We start from the raw sequence: 18,553 nt of genomic DNA on the forward strand, positions 1-18,553 counted from the left end.
AAGCTTTGTGATACAGCTTGAAGTCCGGGATTGTGATGCCTCCTGCTTTGGTTTTCTTTTACAAGATTGCTTTGGCTATTCGGGGTCTTTTCTGATTCCATACAAATTTTAAAAATATTTTTTTCTAGCTCTGTGAAGAATTCTGGTGTTATTTTGATAGGGATTGCATTGAATATGTAGATTGCTTTGGGTAGTATTGACATTATAACGATATTTGTTCTTCCTATCCAGGGGCATGGAATATTTTTCCATTTTTTTGTGTGTCTTCTTCAATTTCTTTCATGAGCTTTCTATAGTTTTCAGCGTATAGATTTTTCACCTCTTTGGTTAGATTTATTCCTAGGTATTTTATGTGTTTTTGTGCAACTGTAAATGGGATTGATTGCTTGATTTCTCTTTCTGTTGCTTCATTGTTGGTGTGTAGGAATGCAACCGATTTCTGTGCATTGATTTTATATCCTGCGACTTCGATGAATTCATGAATCAGTTCTAGCAGTTTTTTGGTGGAATCTTTTGGATTTTCCATATAGAGTATCATGTCATCTGCGAAGAGTGAAAGTTTGACCTCCTCCTGGCCGATTTGGATGCCTTTTATTTCTTTGTGTTGTCTGATTGCTGAGGCTAAGACTTCCAATACTATGTTGAATAACAGTGGTGAGAGTGGACATCCCTGTCTTCTTCCTGACCTTAAGATGAAATCTCTGTTTTGCTCCACGGAGGATGATATTAACATTGAGTCTTTCATATATAGCTTTTATGATCTCTAGGTATGATCCTTCTATCCCTACTTTATTGAGGGTTTTTATCAAGAAAGGATGCTTTATTTTGTCAAATGCTTTCTCTGAATGTATTTAGAGGATCATGTGGTTCTTGTCCTTTCTTCTATTGATGTGATAACTCACATTGATTGTTTTGCAGATATTGAACTGCCCTGCATCCCAGGTATAAATCCCACTTGGTCATGGTGAATATTTTTTTTAATGTATTGTTGGATCTGGTAGGCTAATATCTTGTTGAGGATTTTTGCATCCATGTTCATCAGGGAAATTGGTCTATAGTTCTCCTTTTTAGTGGGGTATTTGTCTAGTTTTGGAATCAAGGTAATGCTGGCTTCATAGCAAGAGTTTGGAAGTTTTCCTTCCATTTCTTTTTTTTGGAACAGCTTCAAGAGAATAGGTGTTAATTCTTCCTTAAATGTTTGGTAGAATTCCCCTGGAAAGCCATCTGGCCCTGGACTCTTGTGTTTTGGGAGATTGTTGATTACTAATTTGATTACTTTACTGATTATGGGTCTGTTCAAATTTTCTATTTCTTCCTGTTTCAGTTTTTGTAGTTTATATGTTTCTAGGCATGTGTCCATTTCTTCCAGATTGCCCATTTTATTGGCGTATAATTGCTCATAATATTCTCTTATTATTATTTGTATTTCTCCTGTGATCTCTCCTCTTTCATTCTTGATTTTATTTATTTGGGTCCTTTTTCTTTTTGATCAAACTGCCTAGGGGTTTATCAATTTTGTTAATTCTTTCAAAGAACCAACTTCTGGTTTCATTGATCTGTTCTATTGATAAATATAGTTTAGATAGCATTGATTTCTTTTCTAATCTTTATTATTTCCTGTCTCTTGCTGGTTTTGGGTTTTATTTGCTGTTCTTTTCCAGATCTTTAAGGTGTAAGGTTAGGTTGAGTATCTGAGACCTTTCTTCCTTCTTTAGGAAGGCCTGGATTGCCATATACTTTCCTCTTATGACTGCCTTTGCTGCATCCCAGAGGTTTTGGGCTGTGGTGTTATCATTTTCATTGGCTTCCACATACTTTTTAATATCCTCTTTAACTTCTTGGTTAGCCCATTCATTCTTTGGTAGGTTGTTCTTTAGTCTCCAAGTTTTTGTTTTATTTCCAATTTTTTCTTCTTTTTTCTCTCCAAATTTTTGAGTTTCATAGTGTTGTGGTCTGAAAATATGCACAGTATAATCTTGACCTTTTTATACTTTTTGAGGGCTGATTTGTGTCCCAGTATGTGATCTATTCTTGAGAACATTCCAAATGCACTGGAGAAGAATGTATGTGCACTGCTTTAGGATGAAATGTTCTGAATATATCTGTTAAGTCCATCTGGTCCAGTGTGTCATTCGAAGCCATTGTTTCCTTGTTGACTTTCTGTTTAGATCATCTGTCCATTGGTGTAAGTGGGGTGTTGGTGTCCCCTACTATTCTGGTATTATTATCAATGTGTTTCTTTATGTTTGTGATTAATTGCTTTATATATTTGGGTGCTCTCACATTTGGAGCATAAATGTTTATAATTGTTAGGTCTTCTTGGTGAATAGACCCTTCATTATGATATAATGCCCTTCTTCATGTTTTGTTACAGTCTTTATTTTAAAGTCTATGCTGTCCGATATAAGTATGGCTACTCTGGCTTTCTTTTGTCCACCATTAGCATGATGGATAGTTCTCCATCTCCTTACTTTCAATCTGAAGGTGCCTTTAGGTCTAAAGTAGGTTTCTTCTATACAGCATATAGATGGATCTTGTCTTCTTATCCATTCTGTTACCCTATGTCTTTTGCTTGGAGCATTTAGTCCATTGACGTTTACAGTGAGTACTGAGAGATATGAATTTATTGCCATTATGTTGCTTGTAGTGTTGGAGTTTCTGGTGGTGTTCTCCTGTCCTTACCAGTCTTTGTTGCTCTTGGTCTTATTTTTGTTCTTTGTTTATTTCTTTCATCTTTTCTCCCCTCAGAGAGTCCCCCTTAATATTTCTTGAAGGGCTGGTTTAATGCTCACAAACTCTAATTTTTGTTTGTCTGGGAAACTTTTTTATCTCTCCTTCTATTTTGAATGAAAGCCTTGCTGGATAAATAATTCTTGGCTGCATATTTTTCCAATTCAGCACATTGAGTATATCCTTCACTCCTTTCTGGCTTGCCAAGTTTCTGTGGATAGGTCTGCTGCAAACCTGATCTGTCTTCCCTTGTAGGTTAAGGACTTTTTTTTTTTCCCTTTGCTGCTTTCTTGATTCTTTCTTTGCCTGATTTTTCTGAATTTGACTGTGATATGCCTTGTTGATGGTTAGTTTTTGTTGAATCTAATGGGAGTCCTCTGTGCTTCCTGGAATGTGATATCTGTGTCTTTCCCCAGGTTTAGAAAGTTTTCTGCTATGATTTGCTCACATACCCTTTCTACCCCTTTTTCTCTCCCTTCATCTTCTGTGACCCCTATGATTCTGATGTTGTTGTTTTTAATGAGCCACTGATTTCTCTAATTATTAAATCATGCTCTTTTACCTTAGTCTCCCCCTTTATTTCTGCTTCATTATTCTCCATAAGTTTGTCCTCTATATCACTGATTTGCTGCACTGCCTCATCCATGCTTGCTGCTGTGCCATCCGTTCAAGATTGCAGCTCAGTTATAGCATTTTTTATTTCATCCTGACTAGCTTTTACTTCTTTTATCTTCACAGAAAGAGATTCTAATCTATTTTAGATTCCACCTAGTATTCTTATTATCATGCTTCTAAATTCTGGTTTAGATATCTTGCTTGTATCTGTGTTGATTAAGTCTCTGGCTGTCGTTTCTTCCTGCTCTTTCTTTTGTGGTAAGTTCCTTTGTTTTGTCATTTTGAAGGAAGAAAAGGAATCTATAAGGTAAAAAATAATTAAATTAAGAAATTAAAAACAACACACATGCAAAAAAAAATCAAATAAATGATGATAGATCCTAGGTGTGTTTAGGTCTGGGTGTTGACAGGTGCTTGATAGATTAGAGAAAAAAGCGTTGAAAAACAAAGAAAGGAAAACTTTTGAAAATTTGAAAAAATGAATACAATGAAATATAATAAAATTAAATAATGGAATTAAACTAGAATTTGAAAAATTTACAAAAATGTAGTATAGTAGAAAAAATTAAAGAAAAATATTTTTAATAATAATTGGAAATAAAAATATTTTTTCTTTTTCTGTATTCAAGAAAAAAAGGAACGAAAAAGAAAAACAAAAAGAAAATTGAATATATGGACCAGCGAACAGACTGAAATACAATTGAAGTTACATCATTTTCCCCTAGAAGTCAAACTCTGAAGTAGTTTATAGTCTGTAAACTAAGCAGGCAGAGACTTGTGGTGTTCCTGAAGAGTGAAGTTTGCCCAGTTGGGCGGGGCTTAGCGTAACAGCTCTGTTCTCCACTAGGTGGCTGCTTGACTCACTGGGGTGGATTGTTGTGGAGCTTGTAGGCATGTATGCTCATAGGTGGGAGGGATGAAAATGGCTTCACCCAGCTACCCAGTCTCTAGTATTGGAACCCTGTTCTTCCTGATCAGCAATCCACACCCTTCCTTTGTCTCCGGCTTCCTTCCAGTCTCCACTTTTACACTGTCTGTGACTAAGCCATCAGGTTGCCAGGCAGCACCTCCCTCCTGAGTTTTATATCAGATGTGGCTGTGTTTCCCTATCCTCACTTCTGAGGGACTGTGGGTTTGACCCATTCTGACCCTCTGCAGAAGGGTCTCACCAAGCAATGGCCGTGTCCTGGCTGCACCCTTGAACATTTGCAGGATTGTGCTGCTGCCAGTGCCCAGTGACTGCAGCTGGGTACCAGCTGGCCCCAGAAAAGGATCATGTAATAGCAGCATTTCAGGGATTATGGAAAATCACAACACACATCTGGCAGCAGGCTTCACCTTAATGACCCTGTTCCAGCACCAGCAAATGTGGTTGTTCTCAGGGGTCCACTGGGGCCTTTGCCTGTGGGGTGGCTGCACAGCTTCTACCAAGTGTCCTACCAGCAGGGGAACCACCTCTCTCTGTGTGGCCTGAGGACCCTCCGAACTTCACTCTGCTCCTGGCGTTTTGCTTTTCCCACTAGAGCATCGCCACTTATCAAGCTGTGGAGTTTCAGACTATGTGCTCCCCCTATTTATAGAGTCTTAATGGAATTTAAACCCTCTCCTTTCTCCCTTTCAGTCCCTGTGGCTTTTTCCACTTTTCTACTTCTCTCCAGCCACTTTTTGGGGGTGGGTGCTTTTCCCATACCCTCCCTCCATCTCTGTCCTCTCTCTGCAAACAAAAACATCTCCCTGCCCTCTGCGGTTTCTCTCTCCCCCAGTTCACCTCTCTGTGCCACATACCTGCTGAGTTCTGTGGTTCAGGCTGTGCAGATTGTCATGTTAATCCTCAAATCAGTTTTCTAGGTGTGCAGGATGGTTTAGTGTTGATCTGGCTGTATTTCATGGATGCAAGATGCAAAGTAAACTTCCATGCGGTTCTGCCATCTTGGCTGTTTCTTTATATAATTTCTTTACAGAATAGTAAGCTCCATGAGGGTAGCAATGGTGTCTTATTCATCTGGAAATCATGGGTGGTTGCTAGTACATGGTTCATGCTCAATTTATTATTTGCTAACTTGAATTGAATTTTGCTGTCTTTTTGGATCCATATATCAGTTGGTGCAGTCAGTAAAATACATTCTTGGCTTACAAAAAGGTGACTGAGTAATGACAGTGCATTAGCTATTTGTGTGCTCTTGGGTTTCTTAAAGAGTTACTGGGAAGAAGGGTGTGCTGTAACTCTAACACCTAGAACAGAATATAGTATGTAGTAGCTCCACAACAAATATTGGTTCTATGAATGACTGACTATGTGAATGTACCTATTATTTATCCCTGTTTAGAATTTATTAATATTTATAACCATGGCTTTATTCTTTTCTAGCTATTTACCTATCCATCCACCCAAGGAATGTTTATTTTTGACCAGGTGACAGTCTGATTGCAGAAATGAAATCCAGTATAGATTGCCATGGCAGAGCTATACTTACACTTCGTGTTTACTGATATTTCCATGTCTCTGTGGGGTTACCTTATCCCTTGATCACTTCATTTTATAACCATCAACAAATAGGCTCACTCGCACCTCTTGCAAGTCCTTCTGGCTTTAAGTCTGAATAATCATCAAATTGTTGTTGGTCTTGGAAAATGCTGGCCTGAGAATAGGCTACCAAGACTTCTTTATTCTGCAGTCAGTTGGAATCCAGCAATTCCTCCTAGTTGAGGAGAAGTTCAAACAGAAAGATAAGGGGTGCCATTAAGTGATAAGAGCAAAGCACCTGTTTTTGGTCTGGCCAATCCTATGGGTTGGTATTAGATCAAGAAGGACATGGTGCAGTGATGTTAACTTACAGTCACATCTTATAAATGTTGTAGAGGGATCATTTCCATGTTACTAAGTCATGCTATTGTACTGGCTAAGTTTCCTGGGTCCTCTTTTTATAACCAGCTAGTATATACCTTTTCATTGCTGATAACATTAAAATGATTCTCTTGCATTTGTTTTGCAATTTCTACTGTTTCTTGATATTGATAGCATCATAGAGTTAAAATCAGGGCATGTCTGTTGCTTGTTAGTACCATAACTTTGCCATATGTTCTAAGGTTTGTGAAATGGAGAATAAATACCTGGGAAGTTGAGATTTTCAGACTCTTGACTCAGCATAAACATAAAGGTTTTCTACTTTTACAAGAACTGTGAGTAGCCTAACTGATTTAACTGTATCATTTGTGGTCTCCAGAAGCCCGCACAGTACCTAATACAGTGTCAATGTGTAATTGATGTATGATGAATGAAATCTTTCCAACTTTTCAATAACTGGCCAGTCTTGGAACCAGTTTAAGACTAATCTGTCTTCCTCTTCTACACTGAGTCAATCTTTTATAATTTTAAAAAACATATCAAAAAGACTCTTTTATAATTTTTAAAAACATATTGAAAAGATTCGAAGAGAAAGAAAAATATCATATAATTTTACTCATATATGGAATTTAAGAAACATAAAAGATGAACATAGGTGAAGGGAAGGAAAAATAAGTTGAAAACAGAGGGAGACAAACCATAAGAGACTCTTAAATACAGAGAAAAAAAAACCTGATGGTTGCTGGAGGGGAGGTGGGTTGGGGGATGGGCCAAATAGATGATGGACATTAAGGAGGGCACTTGTTGGGATGAGCCCTGGGTGTTATATATAAGTGATGAATCACTGGGTTTTACTCCTGAAACCAGTACTACACAGTATGTTAGCTAACTTGAATTTTAATAAATAATTTTAAAAAGATAAAAGACTCTGAAAGGTCTTTTGGATAGTTTCTTTATGCCCTTAAATCCCAGGGATAGAATGATGAAAGAACCCTAGGCAGGAAATCAGGAGATCCTGTTTCTGCTTCAGCGTGGGCCAATAACTTAGTATGCTAACTTGTGTGAATTGTTTTACCTCTCTGGGCTTCTGTTTCTTTATTTGTAAAATCAGGGGCTCAGATTAGATTTCCTAAGAGCTCTTCCATATTTCGCATTCTGTGAATCTATTGCTGAGACACCCCCAACCTTATGTCTAAGCATGCTGAGTGAGAGCATATTATGGGGAGCTCATTGCATTTCAGGTGTTTTCCTCCATATTGAATTAAATCCCTCATTTATCTTTGCCTCTGCCTCATACCTCCCACAACTTTATTTTAGGATGTAAACTTTGCTGCCAGGTTTTTCCTTTCTTCCTTTCTTTCTTCTTTTTTTTTTTTTTTTCTATTCTTCTTGACCTAAAGTAGTAAAAGAGTTACTATGACAACAGAGTAATTTTCTTAGATGGCCACATTCAATTTGCTTAAGTAGATATTAGGAGTGCAACATGTTTCATTAGCTCCAAGGCCCTTGGGATGTAACACTGAAGTTCTGGGAAGACCAGAGCTTCAGGTTAAGCCCATTGAAACCTGGGTCTATTGACTGTGTAGAGATGACATTTTCTTTATAGGGCCTGTGTCTTAGTTTCTTAGACCTGGTAAGTACCAAAAGTAATTACTAAAGGAAATTGTAAGAAGATCTGCTACTTTAGCTAACAAAAAAAGAAATGGAAGAAAAACTTTAAGCACAGTGCTGGATAGCATAAATCAGAAAGTAAATAGCCAAGATATTAAAAAATATATTTTGTATCTGTTTGTTTATTTTCCTTTTCTATGAAAGAGGAAAACAGACCTTTATCTAAATTAAAGGTTAGATTCCCAAAGGTAATATATTAAGCAGATGGAAATTATATGCAACTAACATCCAACAGTAAGGAAATAGAATAAATTTGGTCATTTGAGTAAAATAATAAATCTAATTAATAATCATTAGGGTAATACAAGTAAGTATTAATGTTTATTATAATAGTAATAAACAGTTTATTCAGCAGTGAATATTTTTTAAATGTTTTCAATATGCCAGACATTGTGTTCATGACAACAACATGGAATGTGTATTATGATTATTATTCCAGTTTTATAGATAAGAGAAATAGAGGCTTGGAGAGGTCATAGGCAAGCTGAGTAGCAAATTTAGGGTGATCTCATGGTCACCTCTGTACTTAACCATATACAGTACTTGAATACTCTGAATATATCTTGCAACTGCCCAGACCATTGAGGATAATGAAGTGAAAAAGAAAAGGTGTAAGGTACCTTCTCCAAGGACTGTGTTAAGTGTGTGTATGTTTGGCTACTAACTTGGAAATGACAAGTTAGACAGGAAGATATTATTGTTGTGTAACAACCCCATGTTGATTCTATGGGACATACTGGAGAATTTCTGGAGGGAGGCTAGCCATGTGCCAGAGATTTATGTTTTTTCACAACTAAGGAGAACCATGCAGGCCATGAATTGTTAAGATTTTAAGATCATCAGGAAATAGAACAGGTGTACATGTGCACCTCACATACACACATAAACCCTTTTATTCAATACACAGATTATACTTAGACACTGAGATGATTACAGGGACCCAGAATGTATTTTTTCCAGATTCAAAGTGTGGATTCTGTACTTATAGAAAACATTACATGTAAGAAAGCAGAGCAGAGCCCACTGTTCAAATGGGAGCTTTCCTAACATGGTAGGCTAGGCTGGGGTAATAACATCTTATAACTTTGGCTTATCTTTGTATCAGGGTGGGAGACATCATGGTGGGGCATGAGAACATGGAACTGAATCAGGTGGAGCTGTGGCTGTATCCTGGTTGTACTGCTTATTAGCTGCAATATCTTAGGAGAATGATTTTATTCAAATATTCTCAATTCCCTCAGCAATGAAAAAGGATGATTTCTTACTCACAAGGCAGCAAAAGCAAGGTCTGGTGAGTATGTTGGTAGGGTCTGGTAGCATGGAATCTACATAAATGAAGACCTGAAGCATATTTTTGGAGAGACTCTAGGAAAGGGGCCAGACATGCTGAACTTGACTTAGTATTCTGGACATTGTGATTGCCTTGGAAGGTCTGCTCCACCCCTCTCCTGTTACATGGTTATTATGCAAGTTGATTTTGCCCTGATTAGCAAAAGTCAATCAGTATTCCTTCATCCCCTTTGGCATAGCAATTTTGTCAGGGACCAGCAATAACTGCAGGTCTAAGCCAATGAACACATGCCATTTACCTGACCAGGTTAGTCAAGTCAGAACATGGAATTATTTTATCTATGATTAGAGAAAGGATAGGATCCCTCTCTTATTTTGGAAGGTATAATATACAGCTACAGCTTTAAGGTCTGGGGCTGTGCAACAACAGAAGATGTTTGGATGTAGTTATCAAATATAGGAAGGCGGAGATAAGTGAATTCTAAGGAAATAGAGCCAGAGCCCTGATCAAACTATTCCTAAACCCCATACTACTGTTTGCACTTCAATGAGACAATAAATTCCTTTTGTTGTTTAAATCTGGTTGATTTGTATTTTGAATTTGTTATTACTTTCCACTAAAAGCATGCTAAAATATACACACTTACAATTTTAATTGTCAGAAGGCAGAAATGACTATGAATTTAAAGTGAGCCTGTGTCTTGAACTTGTTCCTGGCAAATGTGTCAACCACTCCATTCCTCTTCCCCCACCATGTCTCCATCCTTCCTAACCACCCCCACCCCCAAACTTTGGACACATCTTTGATGTCTAGGCTGAGATAGCTTTGTAATTAGAAGTTAAACAAGAATTTTACTACTCTCTGGGGCACATTTAGTTCAAATTGTATTGCTTTAGGGCCCTCTAATGGACATTAACACAAAAGAGGGCACCAGGCCTTTTACTTTTTAGAGCTTTGGCCGTAGAAGACAGCAATGCATTTGTGTGTGGCACATTTCCTTAGCCAAGTTATCTATGGCATCTTGCTACTAAGTTTAAAGAAATAATATGTATGCACAGAGTTAAGTGTAGCCAGTATTGAAGCAGGCTTATAGAGTAAAATACATCATGTTTTACTTCTGTTTTATTTGGCCATCTGCTAAAGTATGAGATAGAGGACAGGAGGGTAGGAAGAAAAGCATGAAAATGAATGAATGATTCTAGGAACCAGGGTGGATCAGGAAACTGTTGAGTAAAACAAAATCTTGTGGCTCTGCCTTAAGCTCATTTTGGTGGCTCTTTAATTTTAATATTTAACTCTCAATTCCTTTATTTTGTACTAGAGTCATATTAGTGAAGGCCCTCCTAACTTATTTAATAAATAACTTCTAAAATTTCAATAGACTAACCAAAATAGAAGTTAGCTATTATATTCCTGTAATGAGCGAAGACTGTTGATCCTGGTCTGTGCCGCTGATTTTTTCCATGTTGGATTTAGGGATTCAGGTTTTTCTGTCTCATGTTCTGGTATTGTCTAAGTCAGGGGTTGGCAAATTATGTTCTGTGGACTCTTCACTTGTTTTTGTAAATAAAGTTTCATTGGAACACAGCTTCAAATGCTTATGTGTTGCTCATGGCTGCTTTTGTGCTATGAAGGCAGAGCGGAGTAGTTCTAACAGAGATAATATGGCAACAAATATAAAATATTTACTATCTATCCCTTTTCAGAGAAGTTTTCCAGCCTTTCCTTTAAGGCCCATTTGTCCTCTGCATTGAACCAGCAGAAATAAAAGAGCATGGAGAACTTACAAACACTTTTTGAAGCCTTGAATCAGAGAAGACATTCATTTCTTCTATTTACATTTCATTGGTAAAAACTGGTCACATGGACACAATAGATGTAAACAGTTCTGGGAAATGTAGTCTCTGGCTAAGAAGCCTCTTCCCAGCAATGACTTGACATTATGAAGGGTGGAGCACACATTTTGGCAAACAATTATCTGTCTCTGCTACAAAATATCTAATCATAGCCTTGAAAGGGACCATTGAAGTTATAGTTAAGTAATTAATTCCTATTCATCAAGTGTATCCTATGTTTCAGGAAAGATTTTGGGTTCTTAAAAAGGAGAAATAAATAAGACTCAGTCAAATAAGTGAAACCACCATATATATATCTCTCTTTCATTCTCGTTACAGGAAATTCAAATTTAAGACAGTCATCTAAATAATCATGGTGGGAATAATGGACTGATAGGGGAGGGGGATATGGGTACTGTCTGGTCCTGGGTCAGTGCATCCTAGATGTCAGCTGTTGGAAAATGAAGTTGTTCACATTCAAGAATCTATGCAGATACTCAGAATTAGAGCTCAGAGGGCACTGGACATGTAGAGCTAGGCTACACAAACCATGCCAAAAGCTTACCAAGGAACTGTGCTGGCAACTGGTGAAGATAGAAGATATCAACAATAATGTTACTTCAGCTGGTAAGTTAAGGAGGCAAGACAGGCTTGCCTATAATGTCTTTATACTTTAAGTTCCGTGTTTTCCCTTCTATTCTATACTACTCTTCCTTTGTTTGATTACATTCAATTAAGTGTCTATAATTTGCTTGGCAGTGAGGTAACTAAGTAAGACATCATCTTTGCCCTTGAGGAACACATGATTTAGTAGAGGAGATAAACACAAAAATAAGTTGTTTCAATAAATTTGATAATTCTCTTGAGGATGCCATGCCCAGGTGCCTAATTCCACATTAGGGGTGTTAAGAATAACTTTGTAGATGTGATGACACCTGACAGGTAGGATTAGGGAAAGGCAAAAGATTGAGTAGAGGGAGAGGGCCATCCATGGATATAGAATATCATGGAAAAACCCATAGAGGCCTAAAATACCATAGTCATTTGGAGGAAATTAGAGTTCCTGAAACTGTTGTAACATAAAGTTCAAGAGGCAAAATATTAGGACTTGGATCTCGGACGATAGCAAGTGTCAGCTTGCAGAGGCCCATGTAGACTATATTGAGGACCAAGGATTCTATTGTTCTGGTGATGGGGAGACATTGAAGCTTTTTACCTCTATATTGCCATTTTTTAAATATTACTGAATATTAAATATTCTGAATTCAAAATAGAGACTGCTGCCTTGTTATGAAAACTATAGTGTAAGGAAATACATGAAAGATGCTGCATATCCCACTAAACAAATAAGCCAAAATCAAAATCCCAGAATCCCTTATAAACCCCTGATCAATAACAGCATCCTTAGTTTGGAATTGGCCCAGCCAAGAAGTGGGGGAAACTCTTAGCTCCAAAAGTATTTTGTTTTCCTTGAGATTATGAAAGTTGGGATTATATTTTGAGAATCCTTGTAGCTTCTGTTTTAATATTATATAATCCTAATTTTTACCTTCACACATAGTTTTCCCCATTGTTCTGGGCCTTGTTTTACTTACAAATAATTAAAAGGCAACATTTTCTTTGTGGGAGTGGGTGGGAGTATGCCCTGGCATTCTGGATGAGTCATTTCTTATCCGTTTACCTTTAAAAATAATTTTGCTTTCGGTCCAGTCTTGCTGGATGATGAAAGGCACCTTGAGCTTTTAGAGGACAAGGGACTCCTTTCCCTTTTTAGCAACTTCTCTTGTTTATATCAATGCCTTATTCCTATATTTCACTCCTTCTTGCCACTCTTTCCATTCTCAGCTGTCATTGCCATTTGTTTTAGCAATAAATAAGGAATGAAAGGCAAAACAAAACATCCCGCCACGGTTGCTGACAATGATAAGTCTGTGGGGAACTTTTTCAGAAGCCTCAGAGAAGAGACTCCAGTGGTTTCTCAGCCCACAGGTTTCAGCTGCACTGGGAACAATGGCTCTTCTGCCTACCTCCAAAGGACAAGATGAGACATGGGCCTTGTTTTTTCTTTCTCTTCCAAGCTTCAAACTTGAACAAACAATCTTTACTTAACCCATATGGAAAACTTGCAAACACAAACACATTCCTCCTCTCCTATTAGTGCCAGGATGAAAAGCAAACTTCAAATTAGTTAATGTTCATGTAGTTAAGTGGTTCCCTATTGACTGGGAATACGTAGGTGGGGGAGTGGACTTGGAGAGGGGCTTTTGCTGTCGGGCCAACAGCAGAATGAAAGCCAAAGTCACTCAAATTGCAAGAGAAAGCTTAGGAGGAAAAACAGCACAAAGAAATCTTGTAGGTGGTACAGAGCTTCTCCCATATTGTATGTTGGAGTTCCCACTTCACATGGCATATCTGGGTGGCACTGTGAAAAATGGAGGCAGACGTTTGGGGAGAGACCATCCTGTTCCTTGTCATGGTCCATGAATATTTATGGAACAGCCCTTTATAGGGGTGCTTGGCGCCACCACAGTTTTATTGTTCGGCAGATTGAAAATGAATTCCAAGCTCACCCTTGGTCCCCTGAAAAGAATGTCTGGGCTTCTAGCAATGAGGTGGCCACATAATTCCTGTTGGAAGACATGGCCCTCTTGTTCCACAGCAGGAATGTCTATGCATACAATTTGAGAAGCAAACCAATTAGGAACTGAACAGTCCTTACAGCGGAATCTTGGGAAGATGGTTGTCAGCTGGTTTGCAGAAGTTTAGCAATTTCATTCTCATACCTGTAGTAAAGTAAGTATTTCAGGAAAATTCAGGATGACACTATCCTGGTGAATAAGAAAGGCCTTCCCCCCTCCAAAAAAAAAAAAAAAAGGAAGGAAGAGAGGAGAAGAAGGAGGAAAAGGAGAAGGAAGGAGAAGAAGAAAAAGAAGAAGGAGAATCAAATATTTTTAACAAGTTGAAAATTGGTTTACAGGTCATAAATTGGAAAAGCCTTTAATTTAGTGCAATATCCAGCAGTCAAGAGAATTTGATTTAATCCCAGAAGGGCTCTTTCTCTAACGAATAACCACATTCACCCTAAAATATCACTGTTATATCATAGATATCATAGGGGTTTTAACTACGGGCCCATAGAGTGTCCATGGATGGACATTGGGGAGGTACATAACTGGGTATTTAAACTTGCTACAATTCTAGGCAAATTTCATGTGTGTGTCTTTGTGTATGTGTGTGTGCATGTGTGTAAATGTGTGTGTTTGCACTTTTCTCAAAGAGAAGATTTATTGCTTTCATCAGATTTCAAAGGGTTTGTCAGACTTACATATTAACAACCAATGTTAGAGTGTTGAAGTAGGAAAAGACTTCAGATGTATCTAGCCTGGTGCTTTTCAATGTGCTTTGCTGTGCTCAAATTTTTGTGTTCATGAGATTCACCTAAGATGCTTGTTGAATGATTCCTGAACCCCACCTCTATTTATACAGGCTAATTTAATTGATCATGGGGTTGGGGCCCAGAGTTCAGCCTTATTTTGTTTTTCTATTCAAAATTAATTGGATGATTTTTATTTGTTTTTAATTTATTTTTAAATTGCAGTATAGTTGATGCACAATGTTACATTGGTGTCGGGTGAACAACATAGTGATTCTACAAGTTTATACACTAGGCTGTGCTCACCACAAGGGTAGCTAGCACCTGTCATCATACAACACTATTACAATACCATTGTAGAGTTCTGATTTTTTTAAAAAAAAATGTAATAACAGTATAGTGAACATACAGTGTTATATTAGTTTCAGGTGTACAATGTAGTGATTCAACAATTCCGTATATTACTCAGTGCTCATAGAGATAATTGTGCTCTTAATCCTCTTCACCTATTTCACCCATCCTCCCCCCATCTCCCCTCTGTAAAGGTCTAATTTTAATAAGAACTTCAGGAATGGTGAGCTGAAAACACAGGCCAAAGATTATACTCTGAATGCCAAGTGAATTTAAGAGATACAGGGAAGTGTAATGGTCAAGTGTACAGAACTGGAAGAAATCACTTTTCCTTCAAACCAGAATATCTGTGTCTTTTTCAGCTTTGTATATTGAACTTCCATGTAAGATGTCATTTGAACAAAGGCTGAAAAATAGCATGAAAGTTACTGACATAATGCAACACCCACATATTACAGAAGAGGAAACTGAGACCTGGAAAGGTAAAGTGGTAATGCCAAGGTGACAATTGCTATTAGTGATAGGATTGAAACGAAAACCTAAACTCCCCTTATTTCCTTGTCCAGACGTTTCCATCATGGCTGATTCTCCTTAAAGCCACAAATTGGAATTAAAACACCAGTTTTTAGCATACTATCTAAAAAGGAATACAGTGAGTATTTAAGCTTTCTTATTTAGCCAGATAAGGAAGTCTTCCTACCTGGAAATGTTTAAATTAGGAGAGAATTGGGTGATCAGGAGGCCTGAGTGAAGGCCTTGGGAGACCAATAGTAGTTATAAAGGCACATGGAGCACATGTGATTGAAAATATCTTCATATTGTCTACTGCTAGACTTGCCACCCAAGATACATTGCCTCCATAATGGTTCCAAGTAAGTAATTTAGTGTTAGGCCACCCATGAGTTCTTTTATTCATCTCTATATATGAGTCTTTTCTTTGGTTTGAGTAGTACTGGTAATTAATGGCTTCAATGTGATTCTTTAAACTTGATGTTAGGATTTCCAACATGGTATAAAATTTCAATTCAGTTTAATATTGGGGAGGAATAACACTTAACATTCTTCACGGAGTTTAGAATTGTATTCATTTAGGAAGATGAACTTCAAAAGTTTTCAAAGCTCAGTCAAGGTAAATTTGGGTGGTAATATCAATAAGCCAGGCTAACAGGAGTTGTAAAACCAGTCTGAAAATGTTTTCCAACTTCGCTCATGATTTCTGATTCTGCTGCCTTCTGACTTATAAAAACAGTTTATTTTCTTTGTTCTCAGTTTCCGTTTTGGGTTCTGGCCAGTATTGAGAACTAGGAATTTCAAGGCTGGTTTACAAAACCATCAAAAAAACTTTTTTTTTTTTCAAATGTCAGACGCTGTTAACATGGAGCATGCAGTGAAGTGCTATTTATCCAGGATGCAAATAATCAACTCCATAAAATAAAACCAGAATTATATTTTGTTCAGTTTTGTGCAATGACTATTGACATTCAGAATCCTGACCTGAGGCCCTACATATTCTTGATATGCTTAACTCATCAAAGGAAGATTCCACTGTTATCAGTCACTTTTCAATGCCAAGTACATCTTACCATATTTTATTGTATCATGGAGGTCTCGGCATGGAGGTCTTAACATAGACATATCCAGACAATTCTGACATGTCAGAGCCTGTCCCAAGGTCTGGGGGCATGAAGCCACTGGTGCTCTAGTTGAGTAAAGAAAAGCCCAAATTGGGGGCGCCTGGGTGGCGCAGTCGGTTAAGCGTCCGACTTCAGCCAGGTCACGATCTCGCGGTCCGTGAGTTCGAGCCCCGCGTCGGGCTCTGGGCTGATGGCTCGGAGCCTGGAGCCTGTTTCCGATTCTGTGTCTCCCTCTCTCTCTGCCCCTCCCCCGTTCATGCTCTGTCTCTCTCTGTCCCAAAATAAAAATAAACATTGAAAAAAAATTAAAAAAAAAAAAAAAAAAAAAAAAAGAAAAGCCCAAATTGTATCAGATGTAAAAGAATTTCACCCTGATGAGAAAGAGTTGTGTGTACAGGTTTGTGAGGTGGATGAGATTATTAAGGAAGACTGTTAGCTTTATCTTGGAACAGCCATATGAAGTTAGTCCTTTCTGGAACAGTGTCAGAGTTTTAGGAAGATAGGGCAATGTGCTGGATATTTGATGTTTGTGGCCCCTACAGATTTACTCTCTATCCTTTCCACCCTTCTATGAACCCCAGAGATGATCTTGGGCTCTCTTATCCTCTGGATCTGGTTGGGTTTGGTTGTACCATTAGCAGGAGACAGAGTAGAATGAGGTCTTTATTTTGGTATTATCACTCTAGTTTCCTTAACATCCTCAGGCTGGGTGTTTCTCTCAAGTGAAGGTCATAGATCTGTCAGTTGTCCTCTACTCTCTTCTCTCTGTCTCTCCAGGTTCCCTCCATGACTGTCTCATTTTGTCCCTTCAGGGCTGGGAATAGTGATGGTGATCCTCTGTCAGTTGCTTTGGGGTAGTGAATTATCCCATGTGATTTCTCTATATGCTCTCTGCTCTCCACAACCTGGGCAAGTATCCTTTAATTAAAATTGCTTTTATTTTCCCAGTTTAAGTATTTCATCTGTTTTCCAATGGTACCCTTATGGACAGGTGTGTAATAATGAGTCAGTAAAATGAATGTTGTATCATTAATAATTTGATCAGACAATGAAAGCATGCAAGGCAAGGAAGTTCTGGGTCTTAATATGGGCAGGAGGAAGCATTTTTCTTGAGATGTGTAGGCTTTGGAATTGACATTAGTACATAATTTCTCTGAGTCCAGCCATCCCAGTTACCTCTTGTAAGTGTTTAGGATACTGTCACTGTCTATTTAGCTCTGGTCTCTTTAGATAAACTAGTTTGCTCAAATAAAGTCATTCTAGAGATAAATGTAGGTTCCTCAGACAAAAGTACTGTTTTCATAATTCATTTAGGCCATCTTCCACTTGCCTGCTTCACTCAGGTCCTGATTTTTCAAGTTCTTCAGCTTCTTCAATTTTTTCTGATTTGTCATTTCAGTGCAGTTTTTATTCCTAGTTTATCTTTTGATTAAAGATTGTTTGGAATGATGATCTTGGCACCTTTCCAGACACAATAACAGCTATTAATAGTTTATGTTTGTTGAATTATTGCTATGGCCAAGTATTTTTATAAGACCCCCCCCTTTTTTTTGAGGGAGAGAGGGGCACAAGTGAGCATGGGAGTGGGGAGAGAGAGAGAGAGAGAGAATGGGGGGTCACTTGAAGCTGGGTTCATGCTCACCTGAAACAGGGTTCATGCTCACCCAATGTAGGACTTAAACTAATCCAAGCTGGGACTTGAACTCACAAGCAGTGAGATCATGAGTCAAAGTCAGATGTTTAACTGACTGAGCCACCCAGGCACCCTTGATAAATGCTCTATATGCTTGATCACATTTAATTCACACTACAATATTATAATGTGTGTATTATTGTTATCCCCATTTTAGAGATGAGAAAGTTAATGCTTGAATGGTCACATTACTAATAAGTGGCAGAGCTAGAAATTAAACTCAGGTCAGTCCATGCTGGAAAACACCATGTGTTATTTACCATTTGGCTCTCCACAGTGTTATTACAGGAGAAAAAAAGAAAGCACAGTCCCTATGTTTTTGAGTGGCTGAGTTTTTCTCTAAGAAGACACATTGGAAGTCTCCTCTACAACCCCAGTGTACTGAAAGTAATCAGAAATGTGGAGAAGTAGACAAAGGTGGTAGTTTGGGGGTTACACCAGGATTTCCCTTGCTTTGAGCCAGTGAGAGGAATGGTTTGTGATGAATTCTTACATTTTTAGCAGATAAATATTCA

At 38.0% G+C, this 18,553-nt stretch overlaps 1 protein-coding gene across 4 annotated transcripts in view; it reads left to right on the plus strand.

The window, feature by feature from the left end:
• Positions 1 to 18,553, plus strand: part of METTL15 (methyltransferase like 15) — a 366,039-nt gene that overhangs the window by 342,572 nt on the left and 4,914 nt on the right. For 2 of the 4 annotated variants that reach the window (XR_007156381.1, XR_007156377.1), the window contains exons 10-11: positions 11,327 to 11,614; positions 15,074 to 15,193. The exons of 1 other annotated variant lie outside the window; for it this stretch is intronic. The gene's annotated coding sequence lies outside the window, so the exon portion shown is untranslated. The remainder of the gene's footprint in view (positions 1 to 11,326; positions 11,615 to 15,073; positions 15,194 to 18,553) is intronic. One more of the 4 variants, XR_007156382.1, reaches the window with a different exon arrangement.

Source organism: Prionailurus viverrinus, chromosome D1 (assembly GCF_022837055.1).
Source record: "Prionailurus viverrinus isolate Anna chromosome D1, UM_Priviv_1.0, whole genome shotgun sequence".
In the NCBI taxonomy this organism is placed as follows: domain Eukaryota; kingdom Metazoa; phylum Chordata; class Mammalia; order Carnivora; family Felidae; genus Prionailurus; species Prionailurus viverrinus.